The sequence below is a fragment of the Ailuropoda melanoleuca genome, chromosome 4, assembly GCF_002007445.2.
Source record: "Ailuropoda melanoleuca isolate Jingjing chromosome 4, ASM200744v2, whole genome shotgun sequence".
Lineage (NCBI taxonomy): Eukaryota > Metazoa > Chordata > Mammalia > Carnivora > Ursidae > Ailuropoda > Ailuropoda melanoleuca.
This window is the reverse complement of record NC_048221.1, coordinates 41,200,459-41,218,537: the sequence shown is the minus strand read 5'-3', so window position 1 is coordinate 41,218,537 and position 18,079 is coordinate 41,200,459. Positions and strand designations below refer to the sequence as shown.

General features: G+C 36.3%; 1 protein-coding gene across 13 annotated transcripts in view; it reads right to left on the bottom strand.

The window, feature by feature from the left end:
- CHL1 (cell adhesion molecule L1 like) overlaps window positions 1-18,079 on the bottom strand; it is a 219,264-nt gene that overhangs the window by 82,220 nt on the left and 118,965 nt on the right. Inside the window, exon 1 of one of the 13 annotated variants that reach the window (XM_034658657.1) lies at window positions 10,358-10,376. The exons of the other annotated variants lie outside the window; for them this stretch is intronic. The gene's annotated coding sequence lies outside the window, so the exon portion shown is untranslated. Of the gene's footprint in view, window positions 1-10,357; window positions 10,377-18,079 lie in introns of those variants that run through there. 13 annotated transcript variants of the gene reach the window in all.

The window sequence follows — 18,079 nt, the reverse complement described above, 5'->3', positions numbered from 1 at the left end:
AGTGGGCAAGGACCAGCCACTCTAACATCTATAAATTTGGGTTTTGTTCAAGAAGAAAATAATGATCTTCAGTTACTTTACACTTAGGCAGAATGTTCATTCACTCCATATTGTACAGAAATACAAATTAAAATGTCAGTTTTCCTTAATGTTCTCATACCGTTTCAATTTTATTCTGAAACACTGCAATAATAGACATCTAAACATTGTTACGTATTTTTAAAAAATAAATTTGCTCAAAATGTGAGTTTTTCAGGTCCCCAATTTTCTTTTTCCATAAAAATCAATTCCTCTATTCACTTAGTCCAAAAAGTTAATGAATATAGTGTCGGACAAGCCATCAAAATTAAACATTTTTTTAATTTAAATTCAATTAATTAATATATAATGTATTACTAGTTTAAGAGGTAGAGGTCAGTGTTTCATCAATCTTAAATAATACCCAGTGCTCATTAGATCATGTGCCCTCCTTAATGTCCATCACCCAGTTACCACATCTTGATTGGATTATTTGCTCTGTGGGTGTTGAGTTTGATAAGTTCTTTATAGATTTTGGATACTAGCCCTTTATCTGTTAAGACATTTACAAACATCTTCTGCCATTCTGTCAGCTGTCTTTTGGTTTTGTCAACTGTTTCTTTTGCTGTGCAAAAGCTTTTTATCTTGATGAAGTACCAATAGTTCATTTTTTGCCTTTGTTTCCCGTGCCTTTAGAGATGTGTCTAGCCAGAAGTTGCTGCGGCCGAGGCCACAGGCTGCTGCCTGTGTTCTCTTCTAGGATTTTGATGGATTCCTGTCTCACATTTAGGTCTTTCATCCATTTTGAGTTTATTTTTGTGTATGGTGTAAGAAAGTGGTCCAGTTTCATTCGTCTGCATGTGGCTATCCAATTTTCCCAACACCATTTGTTGAAGAGACTCTCTTTTTTCCATTGGATATTCTTTCCTGCTTTGTCGAAGATTAGTTGACCACAGAGTTGAGGCTCCAATTCTGAGCTCTCTATTCTGTTGCATTGACCTATGCATCTGTTTTCGTGCCAGTACCATACTGTCTTGATGATTACAGCTTTGTAATAGAGCTTAAGTACAGAATTGTGATGCCACCAGCTTTGGTTATCTTTTTCAACATTCCTTTGGCTATTCAGGGTCTTTTCTGGTTCAATATAAATTTTAGGATTATTTGTTCCAGCTCTGTGGAGGAAAAAAAAAAAGATGGTATTTTGATACGGATTGCATTGAATGTATAGATCGCTCTAGGCAGCATAGATATTTTAACAATATTTGTTCTTCCAATCCATGAGCATGGAATGTTTTTCCATTTCTCTGTGTCTTCCTCAATTTCTTTCATGAGCGTTCTATAGTTTTCTGAGTACGGATCTTTGCCTTTTTGGTTAATTTTATTTCTGGTATCTTATGGTTTTGGGTGCAATTGTAAACGGATTGACTCTTTAATTTCTCTTTCTTTTGTCTCATTGTTAGTGTATGGAAATGCAACTGATTTCTGTGCCTTGATTTTATATCTTGCTATTTTGCTGAATTCCTTCATAAGTTCTAGCAATTCTGAGGTCGAGTCTTTTGGGTTTTCCACATAGAGTATCATGTCATCTGCAAAGAATGGGATTTTGACTTCTTCTTTGTCGTTGTGGATTCCTTTTATTTCTTTTTGTTTTCTGATGGCTGAGACTAGGACTTCTAGTACTATGCTGAACAGCAGTGGTGATAGTGCACATCCCTGCTGTGTTCCTGACCTTTGGGGAAAAGCTCTCAGTTTTTCCCCATGGAGAATGACATTCACTGTGGGCTTCTCATATATGGCTTTTATGATATTGAGGTGTGTTCCCTCTATCCCCACACTGTGAAGAGTTTTTAATCAAGAAAGGATGCTGTACTTTGTCAAATACTTTCTCTGCATCTATTCAGAGGATCATAAGGTTCTTGTCCTATCTTTAATTTATATAAGGTATCACATTGATTGACTGGCAGACATTGAGACTCACCTTGCAGCTCAAAGATAAACCCCACTTGGTCATGATGGATAATCCTTTTAAGGTACCCTTGGATACTATTGGCTAGTATTTTGGTAAGATGTTTTGCATCCATGTTCATCAGGTATGCTGGTCTGTAATTCTCCTTTTTGGTGGGGTGTTTGGTTTTGGGATCAAGGTAATGCTGGCTTCAGAGAAAGAAAACGGTAAGTTTTCCTTCCATTCTATTTTTTTGAAACAGCTTCAGAAGAATAGGTATTAATTCTTCTTTAAATGCTTGGTAGAATTCCCCTGGGAAGCCATCTAGCCCTGGACTCTGGTTTGTTGAAGATTTGTGATTATTGCATCAATTTCCTTGCTGTTTATGGGTCTGTTCAGGTTTTCTATTTCTTCCTGATTCAGTTTTGGTAGTTTATACATCTTTGGAATGCATCCATTTTTTTCCAGATTGTCTAATTTGTTGGCATATATTTGCCTCATTTATTCAGGATTTTATTTATTTGGGTCCTTTCTCTTTTCTTTTTGATAAGTCTAGCTAGGGGTTTATCAATCTTATTAATTCTTTCAAAGAATAAGCTCCTAGTTTCATTGATCTGTTCTACTGTTCTTTTGGTTTCTATTTTAATGATTTCTGCTTTAATCTTTATTATTTCTCTTCAGCCAGGTTCAGGCTTTTTTGCTATTCTTTCTCTAGCTCCTTTAAGTATAAGATTAGGTTGTGTATTTTGAGGCCTTTCTTGTTTCTTGAGAAAGGCTTGTATTGCTATCTACTTGCCTCTTAGGATCACCTTTGTTTTGAAAAGTTTTTTCATTTTTGCTTGTTTCCATGCTTTTTTTAAAAAAATTTTTCTTTAATTTCCTGGTTGATCCATTCACTCTTCAGTAGGATGCTCTTTAGCTTCCATGTTTTTGGGTTCTTTCCAACTTTCCTCTTGTGATTGAGTTCCAGTTTCAAAGCGCTGTGGTCTAAAAATATGCAGGGACTGATCCCAATCTTTTGGTACCAGTTGACACCTGATTTGTGACCCAGAATGTGATCTATTCTGGAGAATGTTCCACGTGCACCTGAGAAGAATGTATATTCTGTTGCTTTAGGATGGAATGTTCTGAACATATCTGTGAAGTCCCGCTGGTCCAGTGTGTCATTCAAAGCCCTTGTTTCCTTGTTGATCTTCTGCTTAGATGATCTGTCCATTGCAGTGAGTGGGTGTTAATGTCCCCTACTATTATTGTATTGTTATTGATGTGTTTAATTCTGTTATTAATTGGCTCATATAACTGGCTGCACCCTTGTTAGGGGCATAAATATTTACAATTCTTAGATCTTCTTGTTGGAGAGACCCTTTAATTATGATATAGTGTCCTTCCTCATCTCTTATTACAGTCTTTGGTTTAAAATCTATTTTTTCTGATACAAGAATTGCCACCCCAGCTTTCTTTTGATGTCTATTAGCATGATAAATGGTTTTCTATCCCCTCACTTTAAATCTGGAGTGTCCTTGGGTCTAAAATGAGTCTCTTGCAGACAGCATATCAATGGGTCTTACTTTTTTATCCAACCTGATATCCAGAATCTTTTGATTGGGGTATTTAGCCCATTTATATTCAGAGTACCTATTGAAATATATGAATTTAGTGCCATTGTATTACCTGTACAGTCACTGTTCTGTATATTGTCTCTGTTCCTTTCTGGTCTGTTACTTTTTGGGCTCTCTTCATTTAAAGGATCCCTTTTAAAATTTCTTGTAGGGCTGATTTGGTGATCACAAATTCTTTTAGTTTCTGTTTGTCTTGGAAGCTTTTTCTCTCCTTCTATTTTAATGACATCCTAGATGGATAAAGTGTTCTTGGCTGCATATTTTTCTCATTTAGCACCCTGAATGATCAGACGGTGAAGAGAACAGAGCCATGCACTAGATTCTGGGTATATTTGGGTTTGTTAGAAGAAACTGCATCCCAAAATTGTAAAGAAACAAAAATGCATATATTTACAAAAACAAAATTAAATACAATGAAAGGATAGAATGTAACTGTAAAAATGAAAATTAAAAAAGATTTTTAAGAAAGAGTTGGTAAAATAAGAAATTGGTTTAAAAAGGAAAGAGGAAAAAAATTAAAATTGAAAGACTAAAGAATTGTGGAGGAAAAACCCCATGAATTCTGTATCCTGTATTCTGCTAGTGCTAGAGTTTTGCAGTTCTCAATGGTAGGTAAACTTGGTCTTGGCTGGATGTTTTTGCATCTTCTGGGGGAGGAGCCTCTTGCATTGATTCTCAAGTGTTTTTGCCCCAGGCTGAATTGCACTGCCCTTGCCAGGGGCCAAGCTAAGTAATCTGTTGAACTGTTCCACACAGCTTTAGAGGATGAGATAGAGGATGAGAATGAAAATGGCGGCCTCCCAATCTCCAGTCCCTGAGCCAAAAGCTCGGGGACCCACTCCTCAGTGTGCCCTCAGGGAAAAGCAGTCAATCACTCCTGTCTCCCTGGTTTCCTCCTGCACTCTGTGCTCACCGAGAGATACAAATGTGACTGAGCATTTGTATCTCAGGCATGGAGCCCCCTTTCGAGTCTCCAAACCCTGCTGACTCCTGCAATGCGCACCCATGCCCCTCCTTCGGGCAGAGGAAGAGGGGGGTGTTGGCGTTTCTGCCGCTTGCTGGGTCCCTGCTCAGAGAGCAGTCACCGGACCATGCTGGGGTTGGCAGTTTATGGCAATCCTGAGCTGAAAGCCCACTCCCGAGCTCAATGATTGCAGCCAGCTTCCTGGCTCCAGTTCCTGGGAGCTCTGCCACACTCAAGCACCCCTGGTCTTCCTGTGACCCTAGGATCCTGAGACCACACTGTCCCATCTAGGGTTCTGCCCCCACTTCACTGCCTGAGCACCCTTCAGGCAGGGACGTCCCTCACCACAGCAGACTTCTAAAAGTTCTGATTTTGGGCTCCACTGCTACATCATTTTCCAATAGCGGTTTACAGAGGTTCCCTCTGCCCCGCAGTTTATCTTCCCACGTATTGCCTCAGATTCACTTCTCTGCACCTCCTACCTCGCAGAGTGGTTGCTTTTCTATTTGTGGAGTTGCAGCTATTCTTTTCTTAGATCTCCGGTTGAGTTCCCAGGTGTTCAAAATGACTTGAATGCTATGTAGCTGAATTCCTGGGACCAGATGAAACTAAAGTCTCCTATTCCTCCACCATCCTGGACTCTCTCAAATTTATACTTAATTCCAAGTATTTAGGCACTTTTTCTTCTTTTTTTATGTCACCTCAACTTCTATCTGAAGAGATTATGCACTGGCATCTTTCATGTATGTATAAAATATTTTATATTTAAAATAGTAACTAAGGCTGCTGTTCTGCTGTTTTATTTATAACTTTGAGAATGCAAAAAGACAAAAATTCCATTTATATTTTAATTTTAGAAAACTTATATATGGCTCATAAAGGAAAATACTCGCATACCACCCACTTGCCCCCTCCCCCCCGCAAAACGTTGAATTAGAGTAATGGCTTTATTCTGTGGTCTCTGATCTCAACTGACTCATCTGTAGAAATGGGAATTGGGGAAAAAAATAGCATTATGTGGTTCAGAAAATTTCCCCAAATGGAAAAGAAAAAAAAAACATATTGGTAATTAAAATATTTTCAAATGTACCACTGCATTGACACCCACTTTCTTGATAAAATGAATTATTCTAATCAAATACAGAAATTATTTATAAAAGTGAGAACATTGCTTAACTACAAAAACTGAATTCTGCACATTTATACAAAGTTGGGAGATACTGAACTATACAGTGATTTCTAAGATGAAAAACTAGAAGAAAATATGAATACCTTATTCTCTGAATTTTCATTTTCCTTCTCTTTTTTTAAAGATTTTATTTATTTGAGAGACAGGAAAAAAAGCATGATCATGGGGAGAGGGGCAGAGGGGCAGAGGGAGAACAGATTCCTTGCTGAGTAGGGAGGCTGATGAGGGGCTAGATCCCAGGACCCTGAGATCATGAGCTGAGCTGAAAGCAGATGCTTAACCGACTGGGCCACCCAGGTCGCCCCTTCTCTCTTCTTGAAACACTTTGATAACAGTCCTCTCAATTCATTATTTATACTTATATGTCACCCTTTATCTGCAATCTATTACTTAATATTCTGTTCCATTAATATTCAAAGCTGATTTCTTAAAGGCATTTCAGGTATTTGTTTAATGATCCTATCTTCTATTTGTTAGAAGAAAGGCTTTCAAAACCATGACTTTTTTTTAGGAGATCATATTTCTAGATTCATACATCAAGCTATAGTGTCATAGAAATTAAAACACTAGATAGCCCAATAAGTGACCACAAACTCAATTTAAATTAATCTCCTGATTTAGGCTAGCGAGCCCAATGGTCTCTAACTGCCATAGTAAAATAGCTTGCGGACGCTAATTGTTCAATAGTGATGATCTGACTTTGGAATTTTAATGGTTTTAACTAAATGGTCTTGATGAGAGAAATTCTCTCTCATAAAAGGATGCCACATTGAACCCCTGGCTTAAAATGAGGCTATAAATTAAGAGACATAGCATTGATGACACCAACAGTTTCCAGAATATGGAATGGTTAATTCTACATCTGACCTATTCTCCTGCAAGGATTAGCTTCAATTTACCTGAGACTTACATGTTAAGAGGCTATTACATAAAAGCTATTGGAAGTTAAAATGTGACTCCTTGCAAGTAAGACTCCATTAGGTGATGATGATAGTCCCCAAATAGCTTTCATATTAAAAAGGGAATGTCAGTCATAATTTCATTGTCAGAATGCAAAAGGGCATACTGTTTGGTAATTATGTTTTGCAACAGTAAGGTAGCAATAAAATTATATTCCCATTTATCTTTCTTCAAAGAAAATGAATTTAATGCCACATACCAGACCTCAAAGATAAAAGCAATTATTGGAACTTAGGATGGAAATGACAGTAAGACAAGAACAAAATAACACTAAAATATTTTGAGGCCTCGTCACATAAAGCTGATGTCTGATTGCTTATGTTAATGACATTAACTCAGATCCAAAAAAGAATCAATGAATTTTCATGGATTTAATCTTCCTTCTATCGTAGCTCATCCTCAGAAAGAAGAAAACCATCTCTGACTAACTCAAAAGAAAACAGATGTCATACACAATTGACCTTCCTGACTGCCTTAGCTTGTCCAGCATGATAGTGTGATAAGGATTAAGAACACACTGGTTCTGAGACAACAGAAACATGGACAGGCATGCATACTGCACAGACCTAGTTCTAATACAACAATAAGGAAATAAAGCTCTTTGTTTCTCCCAAATAAGAGCCTCTAATATACACACATAACTAATTTTATAAAATGCCCTCAAAGATCCCTCTGATGTTTTTAGTTTATTTCTTTTAAAGATTTTATTTATTTATTTGACAGAGAGAGAGAGCACAAGCAGGGGGAGTGGCAGAGGGAGAGAGAGAAGCAGGGCTCGATCCCAGGACCTTGGGATCATGACCTGAACCAAAGGCAGACACTCAAGCAACTGAGCCACCCAGGCATCCTGCCTCTGATGTTTTTAAAATAGGCTCCACTGTGGTAAATCTAGAAACAACTTACTCCCTTTACTTAAATTCATCTTCTGCTTTAAGAAATGGAAAAGAGAGTTGGCTTATCTTTTGTCCATTCTACCTGTCCATTCAAGTACATGCAAAGATACTAGAGCCCATGGGTCAGCTAACAGGAGGCAGTGATATGTAGTGCATACGAACATGAAAAATGGACTCAGACTACCATAGGATCAAAGCCCTCACTTACTACCATGTGGCCTTGGGCACTTTATCCAACCTCTCTTGCTCATCTCTACAAATGAATAGAAGAGTTTCAGCCCTATAGCACACTTAGGAGGGTTAAGTGAGGTAATGTATGTTTAGCACAGAATAAGAAATGAAATTTACTACTAGTAGTGACAGTGAAGGTGATTTTGTTGTCACCAATAAATAAGTAGGATATAGCCTCCGGTAATCATAGTCTGATCCAAAGACTATGGTTAATGTGTATGGCTTCTACTATAGTTACAAAACCCAATGACTTAAAAAAAGAAAAGCCTGTTCACTAAAGTATTTAGTGGTGAAATGATATTGATTTAAAATACTCTTAATTTTTTTTTAAAGGTGGGGGATGTGGTAATTCAATGACAAAAAGTCTTCAGTTCTTCTCCCCTCCTTATCTCCATGTGCATAGCATTAAATTTACAGGTTCTCCCACCAAGAAGCTATGTCCTCACTTCTTGAATCCAGCTGACCTTTATCAATAGAATGAACTCTGAGCTTAGGCCTTAAGAAGAATTGCACATTCTCGCTCTCTGTTTCTCTGTGTCTTTCTAGAACCCTGTTCAGTCTGCACTTAGCAAGCCTGCTGAGAGATGAGACATTACTCCATTACCCTCTGTGATCCTGGCCAATAGGCAAGCAGGCACCAAATGCGAAAGGGCAGCCATCCTAGAAGAGCCAGTCCCAGATGACCCGCCAGTGAACACAGCTACAAGAGCCAGCCCGCTCAGAATCAGTGCAGACTGGTTAAGCTCAGCAGAACCATCTGGCAAGTTTCAGGATACGCCACTACCAAACACAGCGCTTTGGCATATGGGATATTTTAAGCTGAAGAATTTTTAGAAATGGAAGGTGCAAGAAGGACTCTGACCCTCCCCTGAAGCAGGTCTAAACCCCTCGTGGGAGAGATGCGCTCCCTATACCTGGAGGAAAAGGAGCGTTCTTATCTCTGAAGATGGAGGGACACTGAGATGAATCAATAGTAGCAGGTCCTGCTACGGTTTTCATGGCTACATAGCCCAGACTCCTTCTGTTCTATCACATTTTCCACAACTTTCTGCTCTTCATAAAATCTAGCATAAAAATACTTCTTTGGGTCATTTCCTTCTGAAGACTTCTGTGTCACATAAAACTTATACTAACTAAATCTGTATGCTTTTCTCTTGTTATTCTGTCTTTTGCTATAGAGACCCAGCCAAGAACCTAGAAGGGTGGAAGGAAAAAAGATATTTGTCCTTCTCTACGCACCCAAAGATACAGTAGACTTAAGAACAACAGTAAATGTTTCTTGTGTTGAATCAGTCTGCTTCAGCATGGCTTGCAATGCAGAAACAGCTAAGTGATATGGGGAGAAAAGAATACAAGAATTCCTACCATACTGATAATTGTGGAAGCTGTGCATAGATAAATATGGAGGTTCTTTATACTACAGCCTCTATTTTCTGGTACGTTTTAACATTTCCACCATAAAGACATTTATAATGTAGCTATTCAGTCTGTTGAAATCAGAAATAAGCCTAAAATATTCCAGTGCAATAAGGAGATTCCTTTAGCAAAAGGCAAACAACACCTACTGCCACATTTTTATTACAAAAATAGAAAATAGCCAGAAAGTCTCTCTTAGGCTACCATGCTATCAGACCTCTTCTGTTTGAACTACATTTAGAAAATGTGAGGTCCCTTGGAACCTAAGTGTATGTGTTCTGCATATCCAGCACACGTCTGTAATTAAACACAATATTTGTTCCTTATTGCTTTATGCGTCTGGAATGTCATAGTCCAACTATGGAAATAAAAGCCCAACTTACAGTTAATTATTTAAATCTTAAAACTATTAAATCCTCTGGATGTCATGCTTTGATTCTTAATTCACTGATTGTATACACTGTTTCTATTAGAGTCCGTTAAATCCCTTAATAAAGTATAGAAAGGGAAAAAGGAAGAAAATATGGTGAGAGTACATAGTCACTTTGGACTATTATTTATATTTATGTCTATATGCCAGGCCTCTAAACTGAACAGAAACACAAATTATTTTAAAGTAAGTGTAAAGGTCTCCAGCTATTGTTAATATGTTCTGAATAATAATCATTCCTAATAACCACTTGTTTTTTACACTTGACAGTAATGGTGTCATGTTTACTCAAAACCTTTGACGCTAAGGTTTTCTAATGGTCCCACAGTATTGTAAATCTTTTTTTTTCCTTTAAGCAAATAATACTCCTGAATTCCAAAATAAAGAGATTCCTACTTTACTGTATAAAGAATAAAATCTGGGGTGCCTGGGTGGCACAGCGGTTAAGCGTCTGCCTTCGGCTCAGGGCATGATCCCGGCGTTATGGGATCGAGCCCCACATCAGGCTCCTCTGCTATGAGCCTGCTTCTTCCTCTCCCACTCCCCCTGCTGTGTTCCCTCTCTCGCTGGCTGTCTCTATCTCTGTCGAATAAATAAATAAAATCTTAAAAAAAAAAAAAGAAGAAAATCTGATAGTGCAGTGAATGGACCAAAAGTAGCTTAAACAGGTAGTTTGGGATAGTAAATTTTACCTTGGTGGTATTTTTCATATCCTTGGAATCTCTGTCAATAATTATTCACAAACATGTTCAAGTCAAATTTCGCAAGAGAAAATATAACAAGGCAAGTCTAAAGAAAAAAAAGCAACTCTCAGGATCACGATTTTTAAAACTCTCATTTCTATGGCAGCAGCTTACACAAAATAGTCATGTCAGCGACAGTCCATCTGCCATTTCTAAAGAAGGCACAGAATGTAAACAGCCCCCCAAAAAGTGCTGTGTTGACATTCCTGTTCACTAAGAAACAGCACTAAGTTGTTTCAGCCACTATGAATTCTAGAGATCAGAATTAACTTCATGCATGCTAAATCATTAAACAACATTTTTCTACTCGGGAAGCTTGACATAGATCAGCAACTTTTATTATAGTCAGCAGGAAGGGATATATTATGACACTGACATCCAAATTGTAGTTTTAAAAATAACTCAATGGATTTGTGTAATAGTCTGGGACAGTGCTATAACTTGGAATTGTTTAAAATTTATTTTCTCTTCACACTAAAAGGACTTAAGAATCGCTGAGCTGCAACAAGCCAGTGTCTTATATAAGGCCATCTGACATTTTCAGGATGGGATAGATGTCACCTTCACTTCCTTCTGACCTCAGCTGTCCCTTTATAAAACTCCCTTTTATGCGATTGTCAGGCTAGGGTAAACTATTCCCTTGATTCAAGAATTAGGTCTTACAGAGAGGAAGTCCAGCACATTTCCATAAGCCTGACGTGTGATCTGAATCACTCAACACCTTGAAACTGGGGAAGGATAAACACAAAGAAATTCAAAGGCTTTTGTTCAATCATCTGCTTGGCTAATACCACAAATCAATTTACAAGTGTCATAAACACAGTAATCTGAAATAACTGTTAATGGCTTTTCACTCTGAAAACAAAGGAAATATTGTACATTACGTCCATATCCATTAAAACTCTGTTTCATGTCACCAAGTGACAAGACAAAAGAATTGCTTAGAGTGTTAATTCATTCTCCCTGCAGAAGATCAAAGAAATGCAGATTTGTATTATAAGCAAATTGATTTTATTGGAAAAATGTCAGCTTTAATTAATAATTATGTTGGAAAAATTAATATTATTCATAATGCCATTATTTAAATAGCACAATATAATGTAGTTGAGCTCTGACAAAAATATAACTGAATATAATCAATATTTTTGTTTGTTTTGCCCTTCATTTACCTATGCACCCTAAATTCTTACTAAGTAGCATGCTACAATGACACCTAATTTGAATTCTTTCATAATGGAGTAAAAGAAAGAAAGAAAAAAAAACACCAAAATTCAAGATCACTTGACTTCAGGGATGGAGAAAATGATCTCATAGCCCAACATAGAAGTCAAATTCTGAATCATTTCTTGCAACACACTTTATACACCAGTGATGGTCGTCCAGAGAATTTTTTAAAAATTGAGGAATAACACAGATGGACTAAACACAAAATTTAGGTGTATAGCTTAGTGAATTTATATATATATCCATTTAACCACTTCTCGAACCTTTTATAGAGTTTCGGTCACAAAAACATTCCACCAGCTTCATTCCTAGAGGACTCCAGATGACCAATTCACAAGAAAGCAAAACTTGTTTGTGTTCCCCCAAACTACTGGATCCCAACCAGGGTGGCATCTCTCCCCAAAGCTGATGTTTGGATTATGCAGGGGCAGTTTGGGTTGTCTTAATGTCTGGGGACTGCTACTGGCATTTAGACCCGAAATGACCTACAGGGCTCAGCACAGTCCTGCACAATTGAGAAGTGCCCTACTGGAAGAGTCTCCACTTCTCCACTGTGAGCCCTACCGGTGTTTATCATGCTCAGTGAAAGGAAGGTCGTGTCATCAATAAATCAGGGATGGGCTATACACACTACTTTATGCAGCTTTGAAAATTCTTCAATGCATGCTAACATATAAAGGCACAGAAATTTACTTCACCTAATTCAGGGTTCCATAAACTTATTTGACTGTGAAAATCTGTGTGTGTGTGTGTGTATAATTTTTACGAAAATTCACACGTGGAAGAAACTGCTTTTTGAGTCACCAACTAATAATAACTGAAATATCAATAATAATAGCTATCAGCCTTTAACCTTTATTGAGCAATTTCTACATGCCATAAATCACTTTTCTATATGAACAACTTGTTTAATTCTCACATCTTCATGATGTAGATATAATAATATCATAACAATAACATCCATTTAAATATAGGGAAACTGAAACACAAAATGTCCAGTCTTACGAATAAAATGTTGAGTTGAACAAATGGAATGGAACTCAATTTAGAAACAATGGAATCTGTTTCTGGAACCACTGTTCTTAATTATTATAACTGTAACTATTTGGAAAAAAATAATCTTCAAGATTTAAAGATATTTATTGGCTATCAGAGTAAAGTTATAATATAGCACATCAAATTAATCAAATAAGAAATGTATGAAGCAACTATGGAAAATTTCCTACTGATTAATTCCATTAGATCTTAACTAATATTTCCTAGGAAAATTGGTTAAAACACACTAATGGAACATTATATCCAGGGGAAAAAATAGCTGCAACTAAATAATTTAAAACTTTACCATTCAAAATTGTCTCAACCAAGAAGGTCCCATCACTTCTAATCTAAATGAAAGCATTCATGGATTATATTCTCATCTAAAATTATCAAACAACAAACTTCCTAAAATTTAAGAACTGTGATACATAGAGAAAGAGACTATAAGAGATATTTGAACTATAACCAGACTAACTTCAGGAAATGAGTTAAGTTAAAGAAAGCATCCTCTTAGAACCTTTTCCTTTTTCCAGCTCCCAGACCCACTTCACAATACCTATAATTACAGAAGATTGTCAACAGCTTTTTAACAAATAAGCTATTGATAGCCAGCTGACAATTAGATCAAAGCTCATTTTGTAGAATTTCTTTTCTCATTTTCTACTTTTCTCCTGTCATTAAATACTATTCCCTCTATTTACTTCCTCTTTATTTATTCCTTATATATTTCAACTTGGCTCAGTATCAAGAAAAAAAATTTCAAAAAGGAAATGAAGTACTTTCAGATAAATTAAAAGCTCTTTTCTTTATTCCTATTAATAGACCAATAATACAAACACACATGAAAAGAGGTTTTAGTGAGTCTGGAAATCAATGATAAAAATCAACCATAAGCAAGAAATTTGGAATTTTTTTAAAAAGCGTAATTATATATAATGTTTGATTACAACTAACAGTTACATTTAAAAAATAGGAAACTGATTTTAAAAATATACCTAAGTTTTGGATGATTTTTAATGGGGTTTTCCACTTTTCTCTATTAATCAAATGCTTTTCATGAGCACACACTAATTATAACACTAAAATGAGGGCTCAAGTGTTGTTTTTGCTCCTGTCTTGTACATATAGTTGTAAAAGACTGTCCACCTCCTGAGGCAGGATCCAGATTATATTTGCCCTTATTGTGTCTGCCTAAAGCATAGGAGACACTTGCTAAATTTTTCTGAATAAATGAATTTCATACATATGTTCACACAAGAATATACTCTGCCTAAATGTAGAATGTCAATAAAACTTTAAATACCATTTTTCCCTTGTTCACCCAAAGACAACTCAGAAATTAAATTTTCTGCATTACTTATTAAAGAAAATGTGGGTTTGAATATGTAAAACATTGATCTGAATATTGCTACGCTTGTTGCAATAAGAAATGATAACAGAAATAGAATTTTCAATAAATCTCATTAATTTTATCAGTGTCTACTTGAAGCCAACTATATTCATAGGTTTTAGTGGTTCTGACGAGCACCAACGAAGCAAAGCATTGCATTTTCTAAAATTTACTTTAGAATACTTACATCATAAACTGTCTGAGTCATGTAGGTGTGACTGAATTTTATTCCACCCTATAGTATGGTTGGGTAATATTTGTAAGGTTTTAATCAAGACTTTGCTAAACTTCTAATCAAATATAGCGCAATTGGCTACCTCAAGTGTTTCAGCTACCTTTGTTTCAAAATACCAGGTGGCTTGTAAATGTTAGAAGAATGATTCACAGTAAAAACAGTGGTATCCAGGATACAGGTGGATTCACTAAAAATATTTGTCCAGACACAAATACCCTTTCGTGAATAGGGTATAATGATCAAGCAAGCCCTGCACCACAGATGCTCTGATTGCATTCTAGGCTTAGGATTCCACTCATTCGTGCAATGAGAGCGTTTTTCCTGACTCCAGTTGGAAGGATGGCTGGATCCTGTACCTAGAACATCACATTTGCCACTAGGGAAGCTTTCTTACAGAGTTCTATCACAGTTCCTCAAAGTTTTATCATCGGGGACTCCACTGAGCAGAGAGAACAGAGGGTATAACCGCGTGCGTACTGTCTGCACATGTGTGCACACACGTGTGTACATTTGATGACTACTAAATTTTGGTTCATCTGGGGAATGTCAGCCTAACACTGCCCTTGTCATATAACACCCAGTAGCCAGGTTATGAGAGAGACCTAACACAGTCATTTTCCTCTGAGTCTTGCAAACTACCAATGTCTACAAAAAGAACCTAATGATGGAAAAATGAACAAATTAGATTAGGCGAGGATGCAACAAACATCAAGAAATCATTACATACTATAAACCTCTTGTTGGAGACATTGTCTCAAAAAAGATGTTATAAATCTGAAGAAGTTACCCTTAACCTTAAACCTAAGGTCATTGGGGCACCTGGGTGGCTTACTCCTTAGGCGTCTCTTGATTTTGGCTCAGGTCATGATCTCAGGGTGGTGAGATTGAGCCCCACAATGGGCTCCATACTAAGAGTAAAGCCGCTTGGGATTCGTTCTCTCCCTCTCCCTCTGCCCCTCCGCAACTCCATACATGTGCACATGTATGTGAGCTCTCTTTCAATCTCTCAAAAAGACAAAAACCAAAACAAAAACCTAAGGTCGTTTTGCAGGCTTTAAAGAACGAATCAACAACTGGTACTTGATGGTACTTGAGTATGGTTTTATTTTTCATTAATCGTCAAAGGCACTTAAGTATCTTATCATGACTAGGAGGGCCACCAACATTAAGAACTTCTAGTGAATATTAAACACATGAACCAGAGATCCTGATATATCCCTTCAGGGAGGACAAGGCAGTATTATGAAGATAACCAGTTCATAGCTTGGGGTATCTTGTTTTTGATTTTCTGTCCTTATACTATTTTACAACCATTTACTATTTTTTTCAGTTCTGCTTCATCCCCACATTTTCTTTTCCATTTTCTGATGCAAAATCCAAAGTAATTTTCAGTGAAAAATGCTAAAGGCCATATACTAAACTTTAGACTTTTTTCCCTTGAAATTTAGAGTTCATAAAATTATCTCTTGTCAATTCAAAACTTACAGGTGGAACATAATGAAGGAAATCGCCTGTAATCAATGAGATATAGGGCATATTAAATAACCCTTATGCATAATCGTAGTCTAGGTGTTGTCCAAGTGAAATGTCTTTACTCAAATTCACAAAAAAGACATAAGCAGTTTTGTTACAAATACTCTAATAGATGCATGAATACCTAGGTATGTTAAAAATTTTAAGCTTGCCTCTATACAAATCCTCAAAAGCAATCCTATTCTTTTAAAGTCATAAAATACAAAGTAATATCTCTAGGCAGTAAAGAGAAATTTTTAAATAGCTTATAATTTCCTTTAGCTCACCATCACTCTGATGATGGCATTAGAGCTGGCAAAGTTGATTGATCATCCTTTGTACTTTTATGAGATGAATTAATGCAGAATCCTGGGCCAATGACTTAGATCCCTAAGCCATCCATATCTTGTAGTGGTTTTCCATGAATAAGAAATAAGAACAAGAAAGCAATATCAGCTTTATATGTTGTTCTGAACTGATTGCCTTCTTTTATTTGTATGATAACCAGTTAGATACAATTTTCTCGGGTAAAGTTATGCAGTTTACCTAAATTCATATGTTAACAATATAAAATAATCTTATGACTTTCAATTTCAATACTAACTTATTTTTTTAATTATACTAAGTTTTTATCACATACCGTTTTAAATTAGTTTTTATTTATTTTATAATAAAAATACATCCCTGTAAAACTCCAAAAGAAAATATTGTAACTTATTACTATATAAAACATTAAGTATAATAATTAGCTTGTTAATTAATAACAATAATTAGATTAAAGATTACACATTTCCCTTCTCCCTCCCCACTCCTGAATAACACTTCTAGAAACTTTTCTGTAGAAATATATATGAGACATAATGTTGTATATAATTTATCCATTGCTACACAAATGCTATCATATATCTATGATATTCTGTTAAGTAAAAAAGGCAAGTTATAAAGTAATATTCACTGAACTAACTTATAAGGGTTATGGGGCTCTTCCTGGGAACATCAGAAGTTATTAGTTATTCTAATTTCAGTTGAGGAAAATAATAATTGAAGGAAAACTGTGAAAGATTCCAAACTTATCTGGCTATAAATTTATAATTAGGATAGAGATCACTGCCAGTGTTATGAATGCTCTTAAGTTCATCAACATTTTACCATTAATTCATTTATTGTGTGTTTCGTTTTTTAAAGGACCATAACGAAGTGACTTGTTCTAAGCCTGACATCAACAAAACAAGACATAATACCTAACAAAACTGCAGTTTCAACCTCTCCCAGGAGTGTAATCTTAAAGCAGTTAATTTGGATTTTTCTGTTCAGCAGTAGTGAGGAAATCAGCCTGATAGGCCCACTTTAGCCCACATACATGAGGTAAATCCACTTTGTCCTTGTTCCTGCACTCTTCTGCCTGTAAGTCTCCCATTTTGTACAGCATTTCAGAGCACCTTTCTGTGCTAGATGGGATGCTGCCCGATTCATGAATCATTACATAAAGCCAATTTGATCTTTAAATGTACTCAACTGAATTGTTTTCTAAACAATCCGTTGTCCCTGCCTACAAAGAACATTCACTCTAGAACAATTTTCTTTTACATTATAGTTTACAATTCCAAAGACACTACTATATTCACTGATATATCCAGAGTCACTAGCAAGTCACGGTGACAAAAAAAGGTGTTAATGTAAGTGTTTGGATCAAACTTCATGTGAACTTTTTAGCCACTTGGTACGTCTTCCTTTAGAGCTCTTTCCCTTGAATGAGAGAACTCAAAACTATCATTTTAACGTATCATTAGTAAATGCCAGCTGTAGAGATATTCTGCTTTCATAAACATTGTGGTTTGATAGCTAACAGAGTCAAAAAGGAAGTAAAATGTATCCATGTTCAGGTATAATTACAGTGTAATTTATTACAGAGTAACTGATTAATAAAAACTGCCACCCAGTCACCCAAAGGGACTTCTTTTGGGAAGAAGAGCTCCAGGCAGGAAGGCAATTTCCATAAAGTAGAAGCAAAGCAATGATAACTATTATACGGCAACGAAGTATTTCTTTAGAAGTGATTTGCACAGCAAGAATTCTGCATTTTGCTCCTTAGACTTTTAACTAGACAATGCTGAGTCTCAGCATTTTTTGCATTCTGACTTTTTTTTTTTTTTTAAAAAAGCTGGAACAATCTAGTTTCTTCAGAGATGGGTCATCTCCCATCTCAGACACGAGGTGATACCAAAAAAAAGTGGTCTGCAGACTAAGAAGGCCATGCATCTTTGTGCATGAA